The 12,992-nt window shown below is 31.4% G+C and overlaps 1 protein-coding gene across 1 annotated transcript in view; it reads left to right on the top strand.

Annotated features, from left to right (window-relative positions):
• LOC114333014 (protein O-mannosyl-transferase Tmtc3) overlaps nucleotides 1–12,992 on the top strand; it is a 1,018,587-nt gene that overhangs the window by 727,190 nt on the left and 278,405 nt on the right. The gene's annotated exons all lie outside the window — the stretch shown is intronic.

The following is a 12,992-nucleotide window of genomic DNA, read 5'->3' on the forward strand; positions in this document are numbered from 1 at the left end:
ATATATGGTAAAAGTTTAGTTATTCATTTATACCAACTAGTGTAGGAAACAGAGGTTGAACCTCGCAAAATGGACACAAGTCCGGTTTTATTTTTTTTTTCTGGTATATCAAGGGGTGCTTATTATAAGACTAACTTTTTCTTAAAAGAATTAGCCCTGGAACCCCTTTTCATCCCTTTAAAGGGGGTAATTTGTGGTTTTTGCGAAACGTAGTCCTTTCTGTACGTTTTTCAAACAATTTACGTAATAGTAAAATGAAGAGGACTATATTTCCTACTATTTATTTCTCATTAGCATATGAAGAGCTCAAGAATAAAAGGATGAGGGTCCAAAAAGACAAGTTTTGAGATAATAAGTTCTTCTTCTTCTTCATGTGCCATCTCCTCTAAGAAGGTTGGCAACCATCACGGCAATTCGCACTTTCGATACCGCTGCTCTAAAGAGATCAGCAGAAGTGCAATTAAACCAAGCTCTCAAATTGTTTAACCAGGAGATGCGTCTTCTTCCGCGACTCCTTCTACCCTGTATTCTTCCTTGCATTATCAATTGTAACAAGTTATAACGCTCGCCCCTCATAACATGTCCCAGATATTGCAGTTTTTATGGATAATAAGTTATTAAGTTTTAAAACTAGATATAAAAATAATTAACAGAAAGGGCACTTGATTTTGGTTACTAAATCATTCATTAACTTACAGGGAACGTATAGGTGATGTTTTTGTGTTATCAATTTACAAATTACTATAAATATAAATTTATTTATCTTTTGATGTCATGAACTCTCAAGCTAAATGGATGAGGGTACATTAACGTGTCTTAAAATGAAACTAAAAATACAAATAAAGTAGTCTATATTGCAAATAGTCATAGATAATATACATACAAGGAAAAATAAACGCTTTAAGCATGTGGCAGTGCGTCAAAATATGCTTGAGACTTTACAGAGCAAAATTTTTTCAAATGTTGAATATCGTCAAATTTTGCTTTATTTAAAGGTAAAAGTCTACAATATGCTAGCTCTGGTAGGTGAAAACAGCCTTCAGGTAGTGAAATTTGTTTCCTCTTAGGCTTAGTAACAATACTTTCTTCATTTAGGCCACTAACAGTTTGACGATATAACATCATTCGAGGGTGATGAGAAACGATGCTTAGTTGCCGTACAGGTAGTGTTTTGAAAGGACAACTTTTTGTATACAAAGGAGAAAGAAACTTAGTCCATGACTTAAATATTTCCTGGTTCTCGTATTACATCTTGCATGCCACCAAAACTTTTTCTTTTCCTTGAACAATTTTCAATTGCTGCAGAATATTCGTTGTCAGACATTTTAAACAGCACAAGACTTCAAAAATGTAATAATATCAATCTACACCAAAATAACAAAGCTATAAACACAGGTATGTACGTTTACAAACCTCTGGGCAACAAACAACTCTAATAGCAGAAATCTCTGTGGTCAGCAATCTGAAGTAGGTGGACTGTCATTCTTTTAGCCTGAGTTTGTAGCACCTTTATTCTTTTAGCCGAGAAGACTTATTTTTCAAAGCTGAATGGCTTGTACACCGTCATCTTTATTGCTTAGTTAGATACCATACAATATTTTACATGGGATAAAGTACAAGAAATTAGTATTATCTCCATAATGACAAATAATGGGCACTCATCCTTTTAGCTTTGAGCTCTTCATATGTCTATCTCCCACCGTTTAGCGGGGGTGCGCCGCAAAGTTGAAAAGTTTTTAAAAAAGATGTTTAAAAAAAACATTTTTCCCTAACTGTAATGAAACCTAAGAAGAAACACTGAGGAGATTAATCACAAATAAGTGGCTGATTTTTTGGTATAGGTTTCATTTAAGGGCAATTGCCCATTTTTTAATTACAGGGTGTTACATTTTAAAAAATCCCTTTTTATACCATCTGAACCGCCTATTCTAGAGTAAAAGAACTTTCAGCGATTATCCATGTACTGGTGTTATTAACCACCCCAAAAAAACGAGAATTAATGCAACCCCTGCAGCAAAAAAAAATAAATAAAGGGGGGTTGCAATTTTTTTTTTTTGCTTTTTGACCCATATGGACTTATGCTGCATCAATAGGTTTTCTCATAAATATATATGATTCTTGTAACATCCCTGCGGAAACTACACCTATCCTTGAAAATAAACTGCATAAACTACCCCTATCCCTTTGAGAGCATGTTTTGACGATTTTTTCATTGCCTATGCATTTTTTTGAAACAAAGCTTATACAGAATTAAAGACCACTATGTTTTCTACAAATAAGGTCCTATGCATTTTTTTTTCGGATAAGCACCGTTACGGCACAGTGGCGCCGTAAACATCAGAAATGCTTTGGCGGGCTGCAGTTTTTGCTTTTTTTCGTCACCTATTCATTTTATGGATAACGTACTTCTGGAAAATAAAAGAACACACTGTCTGCTACACATTATGGCCTATGCATATTTTATTTTCTTTGCACCCTAAAGCCACAGTGGTGGCCCAAAATCAATTTTTGATTATTTTCTTTATTAATTCTCCTGTTTTTTAGGTTGGTTCCGGGGAAAATATGGGGGTGCATTATACAAATTTATAAATAACACTGGTATATGGATTATCACTGAAAGTTTTTTCTCTAGCATAGGCGGTTCATATGGTATAAAAAGGGGTTTTTTAAAATGTAACACCCTGTAATTAAAACATTTGCAATTGCATATAAAAAATATCTTTTTTAAAAATTTGTCAAATTTGGGGCGCCACCCCCGCTAAACGGTGGGTGATAGACATGTGTTGTCGCGAAATAAATAGTAGGAAATATAGTCCTCTTCATTTTACTATTAAGTAAATTTTTTGCAAAGCGTACAGGAAGTGCTACGTTTTGCAAAAACCACAAATTACCCCCTTTAAAGGGATGAAAACGGGGGTTCCGGGGCGAAATTTTTTAAGAAACAGTTAGTCTCATAATAAGCACCCCTTGATGTACCAGAAAAAAAAAACCGGACTTGTGTCCATTTTGCGAGGTTCAACCTCTGTTTCCCACACTAAACGATTATACATAATATTTGACACTTGACAAAAGTCTGGTCCTAACGTGGACAAAACGCCTAATTATTGTTGTTCCATTTTATCTTTGCCCAAAGTTTCAAGCAAGTTAAATCAAAACATTATAGACCAGGCTATATCGTCGCCCCCGTAAATAAATTATTCCGATTCGATTTTTTTGCGAACTTACTCAAAAAGATGTCCTTATAACAAATCCAAAGGGTGCCGGAAGGTGCCGCGGTCGGAAAATTGTTTTTTCTACTAGCGTGCAAAAATGTCTACTTTCGCGTACGCATTTTAGTTTAGAAAGTTTCACTTTTCCGCACGCGTCTTACTTTTCCGTACCCGTCTTACTTTTCCACACGCGTCTTACTTTTCCGCACGCGTGTTACTTTTCCGCACGCGGTTTTTACTTTTCCGCACGCGGTTTTTACTTTTCCGCACGCGTGTTAATTTAGATATGTTAATATGGCCTTAAAGTAATTATAATACATGCAATAAACTAATATTTAGATGTAATTTACTAATTTATTTCAAATATATCTTATTGTGTTCCTGTTTTAATGAAATTAACGCGACAATTCGATGAAATAAAATTATTTTGACATAATATTCGAAAGTCAAATCGGTAGACAATAACAGTCGTTTTGAATCATCGTCATGGAAACCAAGATCGTCGTCATGCTAACTAATTATATTGAAAGTTTGGTTTTGACAACCTTGTCAAAGAATTAATTAAATTAATTGATTAAGATTTGGTAATTTTTTAAAGACTCTTAGAAAAAATATTGTTCCTAACTCTTGCAGAAAGTCTCTTTTCCGCACTCGACTGCTTGCCGAACTCCCGCTTCGCGTCGTTCGGCAAACTGCAGTCGCGTGCGGAAAAGAATGACTTTCTGCACTTGTTAGGAAAATAACTATAAACAATTTTATTAAACAAATTAAAAAAAAATCAATTTTTTCACTTCGCACAATTTGTTAGATTCTTTGAATCGTTCTGATCAAAAAAGGTCTGTTGTGATTTTTCTCTAAAACTGATTGTTGTCGAGTTATATGCGATTTAAAATTTGAAAAACGTGAAAATAACTATTTTTAAGGATTAATAACTCCGTTAAAAATAATTATTTTGAAAGTCAGAAACTGACAAAATAAAAGCTTAAAGGCCCCCTACATGATCCTGAAGAAATTTGTGTCATTAATTTATTACTAAGCTGTTATTTTTAATTATTACAATGAGCGCTAAGAGCGTATTGAGGCGGCCGTCAATGTGAGTGCGAGTAAGATGCACCATTGGACTGCCGGAATGATGCATGTCTTTCGCACTCACCACTGACGGCCGCCTAAACGCGCATAGCGCTGACTGTTAATTATTAAAAATAAGAGCTTAGTAATAAAATAATGACAATAATTGACAAATTACAAGAGACTTTTTTTTGCTCAGAATGACACAAAGGATCTAAAAAAATTGTCTGAAGTAAAAATATTGATTTTTTGAATTTGTTTAAAAAAATTGTTTAAACAATTTTCTGACCGCGCCACCTCCCAGCACCCTGTGGATTTGTTAGAAGGACCTCTTTTTGAGTAAGTTTGTGCAAAAAAAAACGAATCAGAATAGTTTACCTAACGGGTGCAACGATACAGCTTGGTCTATTAAGTGATGTAATATAATTGATACTTACTATCAATATAATAATTAAGAAATGGCTATTATCGCGGTGGATGTATTTTATAATGTTATTTTATTGAAATGTTTAAACCTTTTTTTACTATTGAGAAGATGGACTCAACATTAAACAGCTTGAACGTCATACTGACTATTACTAGTACCTATAAAGATATATAGAACGGTAATAAATAAATTAAAAAAAAGTCACAACAACAAAGTTAATATTGTTAGGAAGATTTAGTATTACTAAGGTTGAGAAATAGAAAACTATCTAGTGAACTACATAAAAAACAATTAGTATTTTTACTGTAAGAATAAAATTCCGGTAAACGCCGTAAAAATGAGTGGCGCACACAATATTCCAGCTGCAAAAGAACTGATATAAGTATTACTTGGCGCAAAAATGTATTTCAAATTTAGCAAATATTATGAAAAAATCTTTCAAACGAAAAACTAGAATTTTATTTTCCATCAAAATGAAAATACATTTTTGCGCCACGTAATGTTCATATCAGCTCTTTTGTAGCTGGAATATTATGTGGGCCACTTATTTTAATGGATGCTAGCTGTTTTTTAAAAGTTTTTTATAAATGAAATGTATGAACTTGAATGTAATGTTTCTCGATTACACATTAAACGTTATAAATGGTCGCCATTGTCGCATTTTCGCCCAAATGATCTAGTGGTTCCGACACTAAACTTGTGTTAGGACAATCCGAGTTCATATCCCAACCATCCCAATACTTTTTTAACATAATTCTGTGGTGTGTCCATCGAATGTATACTAGATTTTTTTCTCTACGGAATTGATGAAAAAAAAATGTTGGGATGGTTGGCAAATCAACTCTGATTTCCCGATCAAAAGAGTCGTAAACAGGACTACTACTTAGACCATTTTGGCGATAATGGTTAAATGGATTATGCTTTTAAAGCTGGATAACTTCCTAACGGCATAAACGACTGTGTCCACTAAACATGAGTTTGAAAGGTATTGACAAGTAGTATCTGATGCATGTCAGATCAAATAATATGATAACTGAAGATTATAGGATTTAGTCAGTTTGAAAAACTGTGTTTTCAAATAGGAAATAGATTTGATCATATTTATGAGGCCTATAACTTAAAAATTATAATTATTCCAGATATATGAGGTATACACCGTTAGATGCGTCTAGATGCCTCCTAAATCCTCTGTTATTGGCGCAATTCGTAGGTTGAAATTTTGAGTATTAATCGAAAAACCAAAATTTTCAAAATTCAGTTTTTCTGCTATACTGAGCCGTGTGTATATCTGATTGTCTCATATTGACCACTTAGGCACCATTTTAAAGATTAACTCAACGCTATTGATTTATTGTATTTGGCTTAGAAGGAATAAGTATAGAAATTACCAGAACTTCTGGCTTACTGACAACAAATAGTTGTAGACAAATTTATAATTGCCAGACAAAAAATAAAAATAATAATCTGGGGAACAAACTGGAAAGTTATTTAAAAAACGAATGAACTCAGAGAGATTTATGTCAATTTTCCTTGAATGTAAAAATACAAAAAGCAAGTGCTCTAAAAATGATAAAAATCTATACATACGTCTTATTTATAGTTTAGATTTAGTGTTAAATCTAAATCCTTAAAAAGAAATAATTACTTCGGCCACATAGGCAGAAAAATGGGGACCATGAACCTGTGCCTAGGGACTAATTCACCCTTTTCTCAAAAACACACCCCTTTAAATGGTAGCACTCCGCGGTTTTTTCATACTGAGAGGTCCATGGACTATATGAAACAATAAAACCCCGGTAACGTGTAACGTTGTCTAAAATAAATAATCAATAGCCTATTAATAACTACTAACACGTTTTACCCTGTTACATTGATATGTTTTCAAAACTTCCTTTTTCAATAGAGCTCTGGGCCAAAATCAGGTACACATATAATAACATTAATCCAGAATATATGTATTTCTTATATAACAAACAACATGTAACGGCTATTTACACAACAATGTTTACTGATTGAATTCCTGATTGATTACACTCTGTAATAGCAAAGGTCTGTATTAATATTACATTGGCGGTATGAGTGTTAATGCCTTGCTTGAGTCAATGTTTCCGGCTAGTCTGTCCAAAAATTTCTGGCAGCTTGAAATAATTTATAAAAATGAATAAGTGAATAAACATTTTTATTTCATTGCAAAATGAAACCAAAGCCATCTTAAATTTCAGTCCGTTCAGAGAATGAAATATTAATAAGAGTAAATGATTGGATGAATAAAGTAAAACTAACAATATCAGATTCAAAAACGACATATAGTTTAATAAAAGGAAATTTAGAAAGAGATCCAATTATAAAAATTAGAGGGAAAACAATAAAAAAAGGAAACAAGATATTTAGGTATTATAATAGACGAACAAAAATTATTTACAAAACACATGAGTTGTGTCTGTGAAAAGGCAACAAAGATCATGCATAGCATTGCTAGTCTAGCACAGAAGGAATATAGAATTTCGTTCCGACAGATGAGAATATACCTAAGTACAATACTTGTAGTTCAGAGAAATAAGGAAAAAAAATATCATGTTGGTGACACATCCCCCTCCAGGCTGAAACCAAATTTTTCGAGTAATATGGTCATCTATAATAATAACCTATATGTTTCCTGCAGCCGATTTTGATGATATACATAGTTATAAACAAATGAAGATCAAAAAACGGTAAATTTTCGCTTTTTTCGTCTATAACCAAAAAGTTAAGTATTTTAAACAAATTTGAGAGTAATGAACTCATAAACCGTATAAAAAACTTCAATATGGCGTTCGCTGAATATGTCTATCCTTATTGGTTACTTAGAAAATTGCCAAATAAATAATAAATTTTGAGTTTTTATAAATATTCATAACTTTCGTAAAAATTAACTTAGAACCTTCTTATTACATGGAATACTGAGACTTGTGGTGCTTAAATTATACCCTAAATTCCAAAGCAATTAGTCAAATAGTTTAAAAGTTATTTAATTTGTTTATCCAAAATTAATTTTTTTTGCAACACTGTAAGTCAGAAAATGATGAAGTTACAGTAAAATTTTGGATAGTTTATGAAAGAAGAAAATTTACAGTATTAATTTAATTTAAAAAAAATGACAAAAAATAATTATAGATATTGCAAAATAATTTTGCAAAAACATGTGAATTAAAAAATGGGGGGGCTAACTTTGTCCCTAAATGTCCTAGAACAGTTGTTTTTCTTTCTAAATGTGTATAAAAATTCAGTCTTTCTAAATATGAAAAAATAATTTTTCTACGGGTAACGGTTAAAAAGTTATTCTAATTGTTTATAAGTAAGCAAAGAATGGACATGTTTTTGCAAAATAATTTTACACTGTTTAAAATTATTTTTTGTCATTTATTTTTAATTAAGGTAATAGTATAAATGTTCTTCTTTTATAAACTGTCAGAAGTATTATTGTAACCTCATAATTTTCTGACTTATAGTGTTGCAAAAAAAATGAATGTGGGAAAAATAAATTAAATAACTTTTAAACTATTTGACCAATTGCTTTGAAATTTAAAATATAATTTAAGTACAAGAAGTCTCGGCATTCCGTGTAATAAGAAGATTCTAAGTTAATTTTTACCTAAGTTACGAATATTTATAAAAACTCAATATTTATGATTTATTTTGCAATTTTCTAAGCAACCAATAAGGTTGGACATATTCAGCGAATGCCATATTGAAGTTTTTTATACGATTTATGAGTTTCTTACTCTCAAATTTGTTTAAAGTGCTTAACTTTTTGGTAATAGACGAAAAAAGCGATAATTTACCGTTTTTCGATCTTCATTTGTTTATAACTATGTATATCATCAAAATCGGCTGCAGGAAACATATAGGTTAATAATATAGATGTCCATACTACTCAAAAAATTTGGTTTCGGCCTGGAGGGGGATGTGTCACGAGAAAAACCTTATTTCTCTGGACTATTGCATCAATTGTAGGGTACGGTTCAAGTGTATGGGCACATAGATTAATAAATAAAAAAAATGCAGAAAAATTAAATAGAGCTCAGAGAGGATTTCTTGTAAGAATGACGGGAGCATTTGGAACAACTGCAACACAGGCACTCACAGTTTTAACTGGAGTAATGCCAATGCATTTAGAAACATAAAAAAGAGCATGTAATTATTGGCTTAAAAAAAGAAAAATATGAAAAAATAATACAAATAATAGGATTAGATATAAGAAATAAAAGAGAATTAAAAGAAATAATAAATAGAAAAAGACAAAATGAATGGGAAAATTCAACAAAATCTAGATGTTTATACAATTTTATACCAATATTAGAAAGCATTTCAAATTATTTTAATCCAAAACAAGGTTTAGTACACTTTTTAACAGGACATGGACCGTACCCAACATATTTGGAAAGATTTAACTATATTACAAAATGAAGAATATTTTGGAATATTAAACAATCTAACAGAAATAATATCTAAAAAACAACAAGAAATTTATAATAATAGAAGAAGACAACAAATAATCCAACCCTGATGAAGTTGAGTAAGATAAAGTTAAAATAAATAAAATAAAATATAAATTCAAAAATAGATATTCACAATTATAATAATAATTCAATATAAAATAAATAAATAAAAATAATAATTCAATAAATAATTCATTAAATTAAAAAAAAACTACCAACTCTCTTCTGAAAATAGAGGGACTGTCTTTATAACTTAGAAGGGAGTTGATAGTACTAAAAATATTTTAACAAATATATATTGTTTCTTTAAATTTGTTAAATGTAATTAATAGATAATGGCCAATTATTAATTGTAAAATTAGATTTAGTAGTTTAGTAAAAAATGTAAAAATATAAAAAAAAATATCTGTAATCCCATCAGGAAAAAAACGACCTGGATTAGTCACTAGAGGCCAGGTCATATGTATGAACAATAAATAAATAAAAAAAAATAAATAAATAAGTCCGTTCAGAGAGCGCTACAAGCACTCTGACCGGTTTCAAAATTTGTTAGTTTATCATCAGAGAATGCGTATGTAGCTATTTCTGAACAAAATAAAATAATTCAGGCCCACTTACCTCGAATTTCAACTAACGAAATGGCATGGGTATCTTAGCGACATCTGCTAGAAACAAGTCAAAGTTTTCAATCTAATAAAATATAAAATAATATTAAGTGTAAAACCTTATTGGGACCATTTTTCTGGTTTCACCTCCGTGGCTTCTAGAAATGCAAGCCAAACGGATTCTGGAGCAACAGAGATCAGGGAATCCTACAATTTGCAATTTACAACTCACCTGTCCAGCGCGGAAAAATTTCAACGAAAAATGGTTACCCTTATACTCAGTTAGGAGTAAACTAATAGAAGTAAAAATGAATAAACATTTTCATTTCGTTGCAAAACGAAACCAAAGCCATCTTATATTTCAGTCCGTTCAGAGAGCGCTACAAGCAGTCTGACCTGTTTCAAAACTTGTTTGTTTATCATCAGAGAATGCATATGTAGGCTATCTCTGAACAAACTAAGATAATTCAGGCCTACTAACCTCGGATTGCAACTAACGAAGTGGTAAAAAAGCCTTAGCGACATCTGCTTGATATAAGTCAAAGTTTTCAATCTAATAAAATATATAATAATTAGAATAGTTAATTACAAAAATTCCACAAATAAATAGCTTCACAACAATAATAAAATATAAAATAATATTAAATTAACTTATTGGGACCCTTTTTCTGATTACACCACCGTGGCTTCTAAAAATGTAAGCCAGACGGATGCTGGAGCAAAGAAAGATGAGGGATTTCTACAATTTGCAATTCACAACTCACCTGCCCAGCGCGGAAAAGTTCCAATGAAAAATGGACCCTTATACTCAGTTAGGAGTAAACTAATAGAAATAAAAATGAAACGAAACCAAAATCGTCTTACATTTCAGTTCGTTCAGAGAACGCTATCTCTGAACAAACTAAAATAATTCAGGTCTACTAGCCTCGAATTGCAACTAACGAAATGGCATGGGTGTCTTAACGACATTTGCTAGAAACAAGTCAAAGTTTTCAATCTAATAAAATATAAAAAAAACATTAAATTAAAACCTTATCGGGGTCATTTTTCTGGTTACACCTCCGTGGCTTCTAAAAATGCAAGCCAAACCGAAAATGAAAATGTTTATTAATTTTTATTTCTATTTGTTTACTCCTATCTGAGTATAAGGGTCCATTTTTCGTTGGAATTTTTCAGCGCTGGACAGGTGAGTTGTGAATTGCAAATTGTAGAATTCCCTCATCTTCTTTTGTTCCAGCATCCGTTTGGCTTGCATTTTTAGAAGCCACGGAGGTGTAATTAGAAAATTGGTCCCAATAAGCTTTTTAATTTATTATTATTTTATATTTTATTAGATTGAAAACTTTGACTGAAATAATTTACTTTATTTTTCACTACAATGGTTTTTGTTATGATATTTGTAGAGGAACTATTAGATACGGTATTTAGTGTTTTGACCTTTGGTCAAACCCCCTCCCAAGTAGCACCGAACGGGTTTTTTAAGTCTTTTAAGGATGCTTTAAAACTGTAGAATAAAACTAAAATTAAAACCATTTGGTTTTTAAGTAAACCTTTAGCATTTTAAGCAATAAAACCGCTTTCAGCATACAACGGCCCACTCTGAAAGAGCTCAATAAAACCAAAAATAAAAACCTTCTTAAAACTTTGTTTTCTTAAGCAACTGGTTTTAAAGCTGCTGTGTTAAAAGACACTTTAAGTGCAGACAGTTTTATAGCAAACTTAAAAAGGTTTCTTACATGGAGACTTTTAAAGACAATTTACCATATTAAATGATTCTTTAAACCCATATACTCCATATAGGCCAACAAATTTTTACATTGTGTTATGATAGGTAGATACGTATTTGTAACCATAAAATAATAAAAAGTACTTGTTATTTCGTACTGTCAAGGTAGAAAAACACTTGCGCACCCAACTTTATTGATGTTAACAAAAATAGGTCTAAATAACTCACGCCCCCTAAAATTTCTGACTTTTGGCGATTAAAAAATAAAAAAAATAAAATCCGAAAAATATTAATTTGAAAGAAAAATAATTTTATCTGCCAGTTTAATGTTTTAATGTTAAAATAAATCGAATTTATGTCTTTAAGACGCTTATTTATAATATTTATGTAAGCCTTATATTGTAATCTATCATGGTTTTCAGCATCTCCAGAAAGCAATATGGCCGAAATCCAAACAAAACTATTTGGTCTATGGACAGAGAATTGTTAAGATCAAATGGTTTTATTTTATACCTTTCCAAGAGTATATATCCTACATAAAAGCAAGGTTGCCTTGGAATTAAAACCGTTTAGTTTTAATGCTGCTGTCAATAATGCCACTCGGTTTTAATGTGAATCTAACCTAAAATCGAGGCGTCGTAGTGCTGTGTGTGTTGTATTTTTCTTTTAAAATGACCAGTTCGTTTATATTTTAAGTACTTGCGACTTATTTCTTCCATACTCATTGTACTTCCACTTTTTACAAGACTTTGGATATGAAAGAAGAGGGGATGAGTTTAGTTTTATTGTTTCTAACAAGAAGCCTAGTTTAGTCTTTACGGTAACCAAATTGATTCAGTTAAGGGCGTTTGGTTTTAATATAGCCTACTAATTGCTATTAAGAAAGCAATATTAAAGAAATCTAAAAAATAGTTTAAGGCATATGTTTTACTGACATAATAGTCTTGAGATCAAGTAGTTTTAATAATAGGTTTTATTAGTCATATTAGGAGAATCTTTAAAACTGCAATAAAACTAAAAGGTAACAAACTAGAATCTAATAAAACCGAACAGTCCGGAAGTTCTTCATAAAACTGATTAGTTTTAAAGTGAACTGAGAATAAACCATTTTAAAACTACAATAGGACAAATTATCTATTAAGATTAATTAGTCTTATTTGATACTCTTATTAGATACTTTAAAACTTGTGACAAATGCTTAACAGTTTTAAAGTTCTGCCAGTATATCTACAAGGTAACTTTAAAACCATTATCTTCTTATTTACCACAATAAAACCTTTATAAAACTTAAATAAAACTAAAATGTTTTTGAAAAGAAAATAATCGTTTTCGTTTTGATTTAATTCGAGTCTCTGGCCATCCTCTGACACCGTGTTTCTGGGTCTCTACGCCTTATCAAAGAGGCTGTGCAAGTAGACTCTACTAGTATAGCCTCTTTGATAAGGGGTAGAGACCCCGAAACACGGTGTCAGAGGATGG

This window comes from Diabrotica virgifera, chromosome 5 (genome assembly GCF_917563875.1).
Source record: "Diabrotica virgifera virgifera chromosome 5, PGI_DIABVI_V3a".
NCBI lineage: Eukaryota > Metazoa > Arthropoda > Insecta > Coleoptera > Chrysomelidae > Diabrotica > Diabrotica virgifera.